At 54.0% G+C, this 9685-nt stretch overlaps 1 non-coding gene across 1 annotated transcript; it reads left to right on the top strand.

Annotated features, from left to right (window-relative positions):
• Window positions 1-9112: 9112 nt before the first annotated feature.
• On the top strand, window positions 9113-9185 carry trnav-uac (transfer RNA valine (anticodon UAC)). The gene has a single exon. It is a non-coding gene; the product is annotated as a tRNA-Val (tRNA).
• The last annotated feature ends 500 nt before the right edge of the window (window positions 9186-9685 follow it).

Genomic DNA, 9685 nt, shown 5'->3' on the forward strand with positions numbered 1-9685 from the left:
ACTTGCAATTGATACAATGTAGGTTTGATCTTCTTCACTCCTCACTGCACCTCAATCCACTCAGAGACGCTGTCTCTCTGTAGAAGAGGGTGACCATACATTTCCCATATTGGATTCTGGTCCTACTCACTCAGTTTGCCGACATCACCTTGACTCATCTGCCCGGGGTCATCACTGCTCAAATCTCAGTGAGTATTGTCAGTCCAGTCGGGTTTATTGCCGTGTGCATAGGGACGGTGAGGGACAGGTACAATGAAACATCTTGCAGCATCATTGCAGGCTCGAAAAGACAGACAGTACTCAACGCATAAATTGTACAATTCTGCGTCATTAACAAAAGATGGATATAATTCTTGTGCCAGTTTCAGGCTTGGAAATGATTCCTCAGGCAAACTGATGCCATAGATTGCGAACTATTATATCCACGGGAGAGCATCCAGGCCCAACAAAGGCCTGCGTATTCCTTTTCTTTAAACAGACAGACAACAGAAAGAAGGGAAGTGTCTAGTCCTTTTCAGCCAGCCCCGGCATTCAGTAAGATCAGGCTGGCCCAGACTTATTCTCAATCCTCCCCCCCCCCCATACAGCAGTTGCCGGTCAAAAGTCGGCCGGTCACCTCCACCAAATCTTCGACCGTCTCACCAGGTGAGAGGAGATAAACTTCTGTCGCCGGCCTTTATTTCGACGCCCTGACAGCGCCCCCAGATTCGATCAGAAGCATATTGATATTAATGTTATATAATGGGACATTGTACTGAGTTTTGGATTTTGGGAGGCAGAAGCAGTCAGAGTCTGTGGGAGGGAACAACACTTGGTGAAACCCTTTCCGCAACTGGATAACACGTTGGATTGACATCTGCATACACGAATGGGAGCTAGGTAGGTTGCACGTCATTTGACGAGATTTGTTGATGTCGGACAATTACACCGCTCAGTGACAATTGGCGAGGGTGATTTTGACGGAAGGTCAGCGAACCGATTTGTCTATGGCAATAGGTGGGGTCGCTCGCTGGACAAAAGAGCAATGGGGAGTCTGTACAGTGAGTGATATAAAACCGGCGAAAGCTTTTCACGTTCAGAGACCGTGCTGCCCACTTCAGTGAAAGGATGAAGTCCACTTCTTTACACTGACGCTGAAATATCCGTTCTCTGCATTTGATTCTTTTAGTTTTCCAAGTCGGGAAAGCTGCAAACTACAAAGCGTTTATGCTGCCCAGAGGGGGATTGGTCAGAGTCGTAATAGAAATGAAAGTTGCACAATGAAAATCTCTAAATCTGCCGGCTGGTACGTAGTTGTCAACTGAACACAGACAGCAGCCAGGATGTTAAATTTTTATTGGCAGTGAGGTTTCTATTCCCTGGCGCTGCAGTTTGAGCGCTGCAAACAGGATTCGAACATGGCGCGGAAAATCCCCATTGGATTTCAAATCCAACGCCTTAACCACTCGGCCATCGCAGCTCCATTAATGTTCATTGCACCCACCGTAGCACTACAACTGAAGTGATGGTTGTACTTATTTTCGGTAATGGAAAAGGTGATTCATCATTCCAATACAAATAGTATAATTCGACAGCTTTGGAATTTGTTTCAACACAGTTACGTCAGAACGTGAATGTGGAGCGATAACACTGCCGTCAGTATCGTAACTGAAGGAGATTTCCATTGTTGGGGATAAAGGTCGGGATCAGAATCAGGTTTATAATGACGGACATATGTCAACATTACATTGTTGCTTATATATTCTACCCCTCCTGAACCGAATTTTAAAATTGCATTTGCCTTCCTTTACCGCTGACTAAGCCTGGAAGTAAACATTCAGGGAATATTGCACAAGGTCTCTTTGCACCTCTGATTTCAGAAAACCTTCTCCATTTAGAGACGTTTTAATCCTTTCTTCCAAAGTGCATCACCGTACCGCACGATGATCTATTTGACAAATCTCCTCCCTTTCTCCTCAACTGTCTTTGATCTTCAAACTGCTTGGAATCTTTTGAGTTATCTATCACGTTCAAGTCAGGCTATCTTTCTTTTATTGTCCTTTCTTCAGCCTAACTTCCTTCTTTCAGAGTGGAGTGACAGTCATAATTCTCCAGTCATCAGCATCTATTCTCGAATATCAAGTCAAGTCACTTTTATTTTCATTTCGACCATAACTGCTGGTACAGTACATAGTAAAAATGAGACTACTTTTTGAGGACCATGGTGTTACATAACACAGTACAAAAAACTAGAATGAACTACGTAAAAAGCAACACAGAATAGAACTACACGAGACTACAGACCTACCCAGGACAGCATGAAGTACACAAAACAGTACAGGCATTACAATAAATAATAAACAAGACAATAGGGCAGTAAGGTGTCAGTCCAGGCTCTGTGTATTGAGGAGTCTGATAGCTTGGGGGGAAGAAACTGTTACATCGTCTGGTCGCGAGAGCCCGAATGCTCCGGTACCTTTTTCCCAAACGGCGGGAGGGAGAAAAGTTTGTAGGAGCGGTGCTTGTGGTCCTTCATAATGCTGGTTCCTTTGTGGATGCAGCGTGTAGTATAAATGTCCGTAATGGCGGGAAGAGAGACCCCGATAATCTTCGCAGCTGATCTCATTATCCGCTGCAGGGCCTTGCAATCATTATTGGTTCAGTTTCCGAACCAGGTCGTGATGCAGCTGCTCAGGATGCTCTCAATACAACCCCTGTAGAATGTGATGAGGATGGGGGTGTGGGAAATGGACTTTCCTCAGCCTTCTCAGAAAGTAGAGACGCTGCTGGGCTTTCTTTGCTATGGAGCTGTTGTATGTAAATAATGATACGTGAAGGAGTGCCTACAGAAACTCTCCAGTTACCACTTTCAGGACCATGGGGTGTAGTCCAACTGGTCCCGATGACATCTAACTTCAGACCTTTCAGCTTCACGGGCACCTTCTCCAGGTGATAACATCCACTCTCACTGATGCCCTCTGACACGTGTTTCTCGCTGCCATTATGCTGGAGTCTTCCACAGAGCAGCCTGGCGCAAAATATTCATTCAGTTCGTCCCTTTTCTTTTCCCCCCATTACTGCTTCTTCCGCGTCATTTTCCAGCTTTCTGATACCCACACTCGCATCCCTTTTAATATTCATATGTCTGAACAAAGGTATTTTCTCCAGTATTGGCCATTTTGGAAAGCGTCCCAAACCTCCGGCTTCCCTCTAATGCTTGCTACATTATAAACCCTCACTTTTGGCTTTATGCTGTCTTTACTTTCTGGTATCAGCCATGGTTGCCTCATCCGCCCTTTCCAATATTTATTCTTATTTAGGATGCACCTTTCCCATTAACCCGTAAAACACCAACCATTGTGGATTTTCTCTCAGCCATGCTAGTGCCCCTTTCCAATCCACCTGGCCCGCTCCAGACTTGGGTCCCCGTTCTTTTCTGCCAGTAACAGGGTCGAGGACTATTATCGTCCCTGTTTTTATTTCTGCGAGTGACGGGTTCGAAGACAGTTCTGGTCCCTGAGTTCTTTATTCTGCGAGTGTGTCTGACCATAAGACCCCGGGGCACAATCAGACCGCCAAGCGATTGAAATCCCGCCAGGCCCGTTGGCCATTGTTTTTTGGACGTTTCAAGTTTACCCTCATGTACCTTCCAGGATCCAAGGACGGGGAGTCGGTCGCGCTTTCCCGCCAGCATGACTCCACGGATATCACCTCCATTCCCGAGACGATCCTCCCACCATCCTGAGTGTGGCCACCCTCACTTGGGAGATCCAGGCTAAGGTAAAGGAAGCCCAGCGAGACGAATCCGCCCCTGGCAATGGACCCGGCGATCGCCCGTACGTGCCTGTCTCCGTCAGGTCTCAGGTTCACCAATGGGGGCACACATCCCGGTTCACCTGCCACCCCGGGAGTGATCGGACCCTGGTAACGGACCCGGCGATCACCTGTCCTTGCCTGGTCTCCGTCAGGTCTCAAGTTCTCCACTGGGGACACACATCCCGGTTCACCTGGCACCCCGGGAGTGATCGGACCCTGGTAACGGACCCGGCGATCGCCCGTACGTGCCTGTCTCCGTCAGGTCTCAGGTTCACCAATGGGGGCACACATCCCGGTTCACCTGGCACCCCGGGAGTGATCGGACCCTGGTAATGGACCCGGCGATCGCCTGTACGTGCCTGTCTCCGTCAGGTCTCAGGTTCTCCAATGCGGGCACACATCCCGGTTCACCTGGCACCCCGGGAGTGATCGGACCCTGGTAACGGACCCGGCGATCGCCTGTACGTGCCTGTCTCCGTCAGGTCTCAGGTTCTCCAATGCGGGCACACATCCCGGTTCACCTGACACCCCGGGAGTGATCGGACCCTGGTAACGGACCCGGCGATCGCCCGTACGTGCCCGTCTCCGTCAGGCCTCAGGTTCTCCAATGGGGGCACACATCCCGGTTCACCTGCCACCCTGGGAGTGATCGGACCCTGGTAACGGACCCGGCGATCGCCTGTACGTGCCGGTCTCCGTCAGGTCTCAGGTTTTCCAATGCGGGCACACATCCCGGTTCACCTGCTACCCCGGGAGTGATCGGACCCTGGTAACGGACCCGGCGATCGCCTGTACGTGCCGGTCTCCGTCAGGTCTCAGGTTCACCAATGGGGGCACACATCCCGGTTCACCTGCCACCCTGGGAGTGATCGGACCCTGGTAACGGACCCGGCGATCGCCTGTACGTGCCTGTCTCCATCAGGTCTCAGGTTCTCCAATGCGGGCACACATCCCGATTCACCTGCCACCCCGGGAGTGATCGGACCCTGGTAACGGACCCGGCGATCGCCTGTACGTGCCTGTCTCCGTCAGGTCTCAGGTTCTCCAATGCGGGCACACATCCCGGTTCACCTGGCACCCCGGGAGTGATCGGACCCTGGTAACGGACCCGGCGATCGCCTGTACGTGCCTGTCTCCGTCAGGTCTCAGGTTCTCCAATGCGGGCACACATCCCGGTTCACCTGACACCCCGGGAGTGATCGGACCCTGGTAACGGACCCGGCGATCGCCCGTACGTGCCCGTCTCCGTCAGGCCTCAGGTTCTCCAATGGGGGCACACATCCCGGTTCACCTGCCACCCTGGGAGTGATCGGACCCTGGTAACGGACCCGGCGATCGCCTGTACGTGCCGGTCTCCGTCAGGTCTCAGGTTTTCCAATGCGGGCACACATCCCGGTTCACCTGCTACCCCGGGAGTGATCGGACCCTGGTAACGGACCCGGCGATCGCCTGTACGTGCCGGTCTCCGTCAGGTCTCAGGTTCACCAATGGGGGCACACATCCCGGTTCACCTGCCACCCTGGGAGTGATCGGACCCTGGTAACGGACCCGGCGATCGCCCGTACGTGCCCGTCTCCGTCAGTTCTCAGGTTTTCCAATGCGGGCACACATCCCGGTTCACCTGCCACCCCGGGAGTGATCGGATCCTGGTAACGGACCCGGCGATCGCCTGTACGTGCCTGTCTCCGTCAGTTCTCAGGTTCACCAATGGGGGCACACATCCCGGTTCACCTGCCACCCTGGGAGTGATCGGACCCTGGTAATGGACCCGGCGATCGCCCGTACGTGCCTGTCTCCGTCAGGTCTCAGGTTCTCCAATGGGGACACACATCCCGGTTCACCCGCCACACCGGGAGTGATCGGACCCTGGTAACGGACCCGGCGATCGCCTGTACGTGCCTGTCTCCGTCAGGTCTCAGGTTCTCCAATGCGGGCACACATCCCGGTTCACCTGCCACCCCGGGAGTGATCGGACCCTGGTAACGGACCCGGCGATCGCCTGTACGTGCCTGTCTCCGTCAGGTCTCAGGTTCTCCAATGCGGGCACACATCCCGGTTCACCTGGCACCCCGGGAGTGATCGGACCCTGGTAACGGACCCGGCGATCGCCTGTACGTGCCTGTCTCCGTCAGGTCTCAGGTTCTCCAATGCGGGCACACATCCCGGTTCACCTGACACCCCGGGAGTGATCGGACCCTGGTAACGGACCCGGCGATCGCCCGTACGTGCCCGTCTCCGTCAGGCCTCAGGTTCTCCAATGGGGGCACACATCCCGGTTCACCTGCCACCCTGGGAGTGATCGGACCCTGGTAACGGACCCGGCGATCGCCTGTACGTGCCGGTCTCCGTCAGGTCTCAGGTTTTCCAATGCGGGCACACATCCCGGTTCACCTGCTACCCCGGGAGTGATCGGACCCTGGTAACGGACCCGGCGATCGCCTGTACGTGCCGGTCTCCGTCAGGTCTCAGGTTCACCAATGGGGGCACACATCCCGGTTCACCTGCCACCCTGGGAGTGATCGGACCCTGGTAACGGACCCGGCGATCGCCTGTACGTGCCTGTCTCCGTCAGGTCTCAGGTTCTCCAATGCGGGCACACATCCCGGTTCACCTGCCACCCCGGGAGTGATCGGACCCTGGTAACGGACCCGGCGATCGCCTGTACGTGCCTGTCTCCGTCAGGTCTCAGGTTCTCCAATGCGGGCACACATCCCGGTTCACCTGGCACCCCGGGAGTGATCGGACCCTGGTAACGGACCCGGCGATCGCCTGTACGTGCCTGTCTCCGTCAGGTCTCAGGTTCTCCAATGCGGGCACACATCCCGGTTCACCTGACACCCCGGGAGTGATCGGACCCTGGTAACGGACCCGGCGATCGCCCGTACGAGCCCGTCTCCGTCAGGCCTCAGGTTCTCCAATGGGGCACACATCCCGGTTCACCTGCCACCCTGGGAGTGATCGGACCCTGGTAACGGACCCGGCGATCGCCTGTACGTGCCGGTCTCCGTCAGGTCTCAGGTTTTCCAATGCGGGCACACATCCCGGTTCACCTGCTACCCCGGGAGTGATCGGACCCTGGTAACGGACCCGGCGATCGCCTGTACGTGCCGGTCTCCGTCAGGTCTCAGGTTCACCAATGGGGGCACACATCCCGGTTCACCTGCCACCCTGGGAGTGATCGGACCCTGGTAACGGACCCGGCGATCGCCCGTACGTGCCCGTCTCCGTCAGTTCTCAGGTTTTCCAATGCGGGCACACATCCCGGTTCACCTGCCACCCCGTAAGTGATCGGATCCTGGTAACGGACCCGGCGATCGCCTGTACGTGCCTGTCTCCGTCAGTTCTCAGGTTTTCCAATGCGGGCACACATCCCGGTTCACCTGCCACCCCGGGAGTGATCGGGCCCTGGTAACGGACCAGGCGATCGCCTGTACGTGCCTGTCTCCGTCAGGTCTCAGGTTCTCCAATGGGGGCACACATCCCGGTTCACCTGCCACCCCGGGAGTGATCGGACCCTGGTAACGGACCCGGCGATCGCCCGTACGTGCCTGTCTCCGTCAGGTCTCAGGTTCTCCAATGCGGGCAGACATCCCGGTTCACCTGACACCCCGGGAGTGATCGGACCCTGGCTCTCCTGAGGAAGCACATATGGTGGCCGTCCACGGAGGGGAACACCCGTTCTTATGTCTCGGCTCGTTCCATCTGTGCCCGGGGAAAGTTCTCTCATCGACCACCTGCGGGTCTTCTTCGTCCTCTACCTGTTCCTGGTCGTCCCTGCTCACACATCGCCCCAGACCTCGTCACTGGTCTACCCCTTCCCGCGGAACCACCAGTATCCACACCGTGGTAGACCGATTTTCTAAGGCGGTGTACATTGTGGCCCTCCCTAAACTCACTTCCCCTCAAGAAACCGCAGGTCTTCTCATCCGCCAGGTCTTCCGCCTCCATGGAATCCCCGCGGATATCGTCTCCGATCTAGATCCCCAGTTCGCCTCACAGGTATGGAAAGCCTTCTGTCAGGCCTCAGGTGCATCAGCCAGCCTGTCATCCGGCTTTCACCCCCAGTCGAACGGGCAGACGGAACGGGTCAACCAAGACCTGGAGCGACCACCTCCCGTGGGTTGAGTATGCCCCCAACTCTCTGGTGAACTCTGCCATTGTGCGCTCTCCGTTCGAGTACTCCCTTGGGTACCAAGCCCCGATGTTCCCTGCGCAAGAAGGAGAGATTGCGGTACCGTCGATTCGGGACCATATTGATCGGTGCCGTAAGTTTTGGGAGGAAACTCGCGCGGCCCTACTCAGATCAACAAATCGAAATAAGAAGACAGCCGACCGAGACCGGACTCCGGCGCCGGAGGTACCAACCTGGGCAGATGTTTTGGCTTTCCTCCAGGGACATCCCGCTCAAAAACGAACATAGGAAACTCGCCCCCCGCTTCCTGGGACCATCCAAGGTTGACAGGATTATCAATCCCACAGCGGTCCGCCTACTATTGCCAAGGTCCATGCGCATCCACGCAACTTTTCAAGAGTCTCAGATGAAGCCAGTTTCCGTCAGCCCCTTGTGTCCCCCACCTGGGACTCCCCCACCTGCCCGTATCATCGACAACCATCCGGCATACACCGTCCGAAGACTACTGGATGTACGCCGTAGGGGCAGGTGTCTCCAATACCTAGTGGACTGAGCTTTCCTGGGTCCCCCGCTCTTTCAGCTTAGACCGTTCCAGGACTTTCATCGGGACAATTCAGACAGGCCTGGAGGATCGCACGGAGCCTCCCATTGTGTGGCGGGGGATTACTGCCACGATCCCTTCTCGTTCCTGGTTCTCTTCCTCCGGAATTGGGCCTCAATCACGTCGTTTATTTTCCATTCATTCCTATTTTCCACTAAATACAAACACCTGCTTTCCATCAGCAAATACAGTGTAAATATCCTGTGACCACAACTAGGAGCTGCCAGTTCGCTGGTCGACTCGTGTACGAGTAATCTCGTGCCATGGTTCTTAGGACGATCAGTTACAAATCCAGCATCTTTCCTGAATTCTCTACGAAAACCAAGACTCCAGGTAATGACTCCCTTGGCACCCATTCCACGCCCCTGTTCAGCACTTGGGTTCGTTACACTGCCACATCCCTGTAACACTCTACCTATACCCATACTCCAGGGAATAAGTTCCTAAACTAATAATACGTGTTACTGAGAACGGAAAGTAACAGTGGGCAATGTTTTGTACTTATTGCTGTACTTCAGAGCAGGGTGGGGAGGCGATGTCTCGGGTCATTGCTCAAGAGCGCAAAGCATTGAGCGCTTTGCACGGTTTCTGTGGTGCAGTGGTTATCACGTTCGCCTTACACGCGAAAGGTCCCCAGTTCAATCCTGGGCAGAAACATTGTTTGGGCTTCAGTGCTTCAAATGAACTTGAGACTCAAATTTTCAGTTTGTGTTCAAGTTTACTGTCATGTGCATCCAGCTGTAAAAATAATGAACATTCTCTTTTCTTGCAGTAGCGCATTGTATTTCAAACCTGGCAAAGGTAAATTAAAGCAAGAAGAATTAATAGAAATTATATTTAATTTACAGGAGACCATAAAGGGATTTAAACCTAAGGAGGTTCGTGGATAACGTACACTGCGTAACGGGAGAATCAGCCTTCAACCTTATTGTCATGTATTGCCGCATGAGGATGCATTGTGGTTTCAACGAAGCTCACACCTCAAATGTTCCCATCCAGAGCAACATCAGAAATAACTTTGTGCTGAAAAATTTCAAACCTACTTTAAAATAGCAAATCGCTTTCGTTTTCCACACCCCTGTATTCCATTCCTTCCTCGTCTCACCATACAGACTCTCCGTTCAAATTCTCCACCACAGTATTCTGGGTTCCACGTT

This window comes from Hypanus sabinus, unplaced genomic scaffold, assembly GCF_030144855.1.
Source record: "Hypanus sabinus isolate sHypSab1 unplaced genomic scaffold, sHypSab1.hap1 scaffold_80, whole genome shotgun sequence".
Lineage (NCBI taxonomy): Eukaryota > Metazoa > Chordata > Chondrichthyes > Myliobatiformes > Dasyatidae > Hypanus > Hypanus sabinus.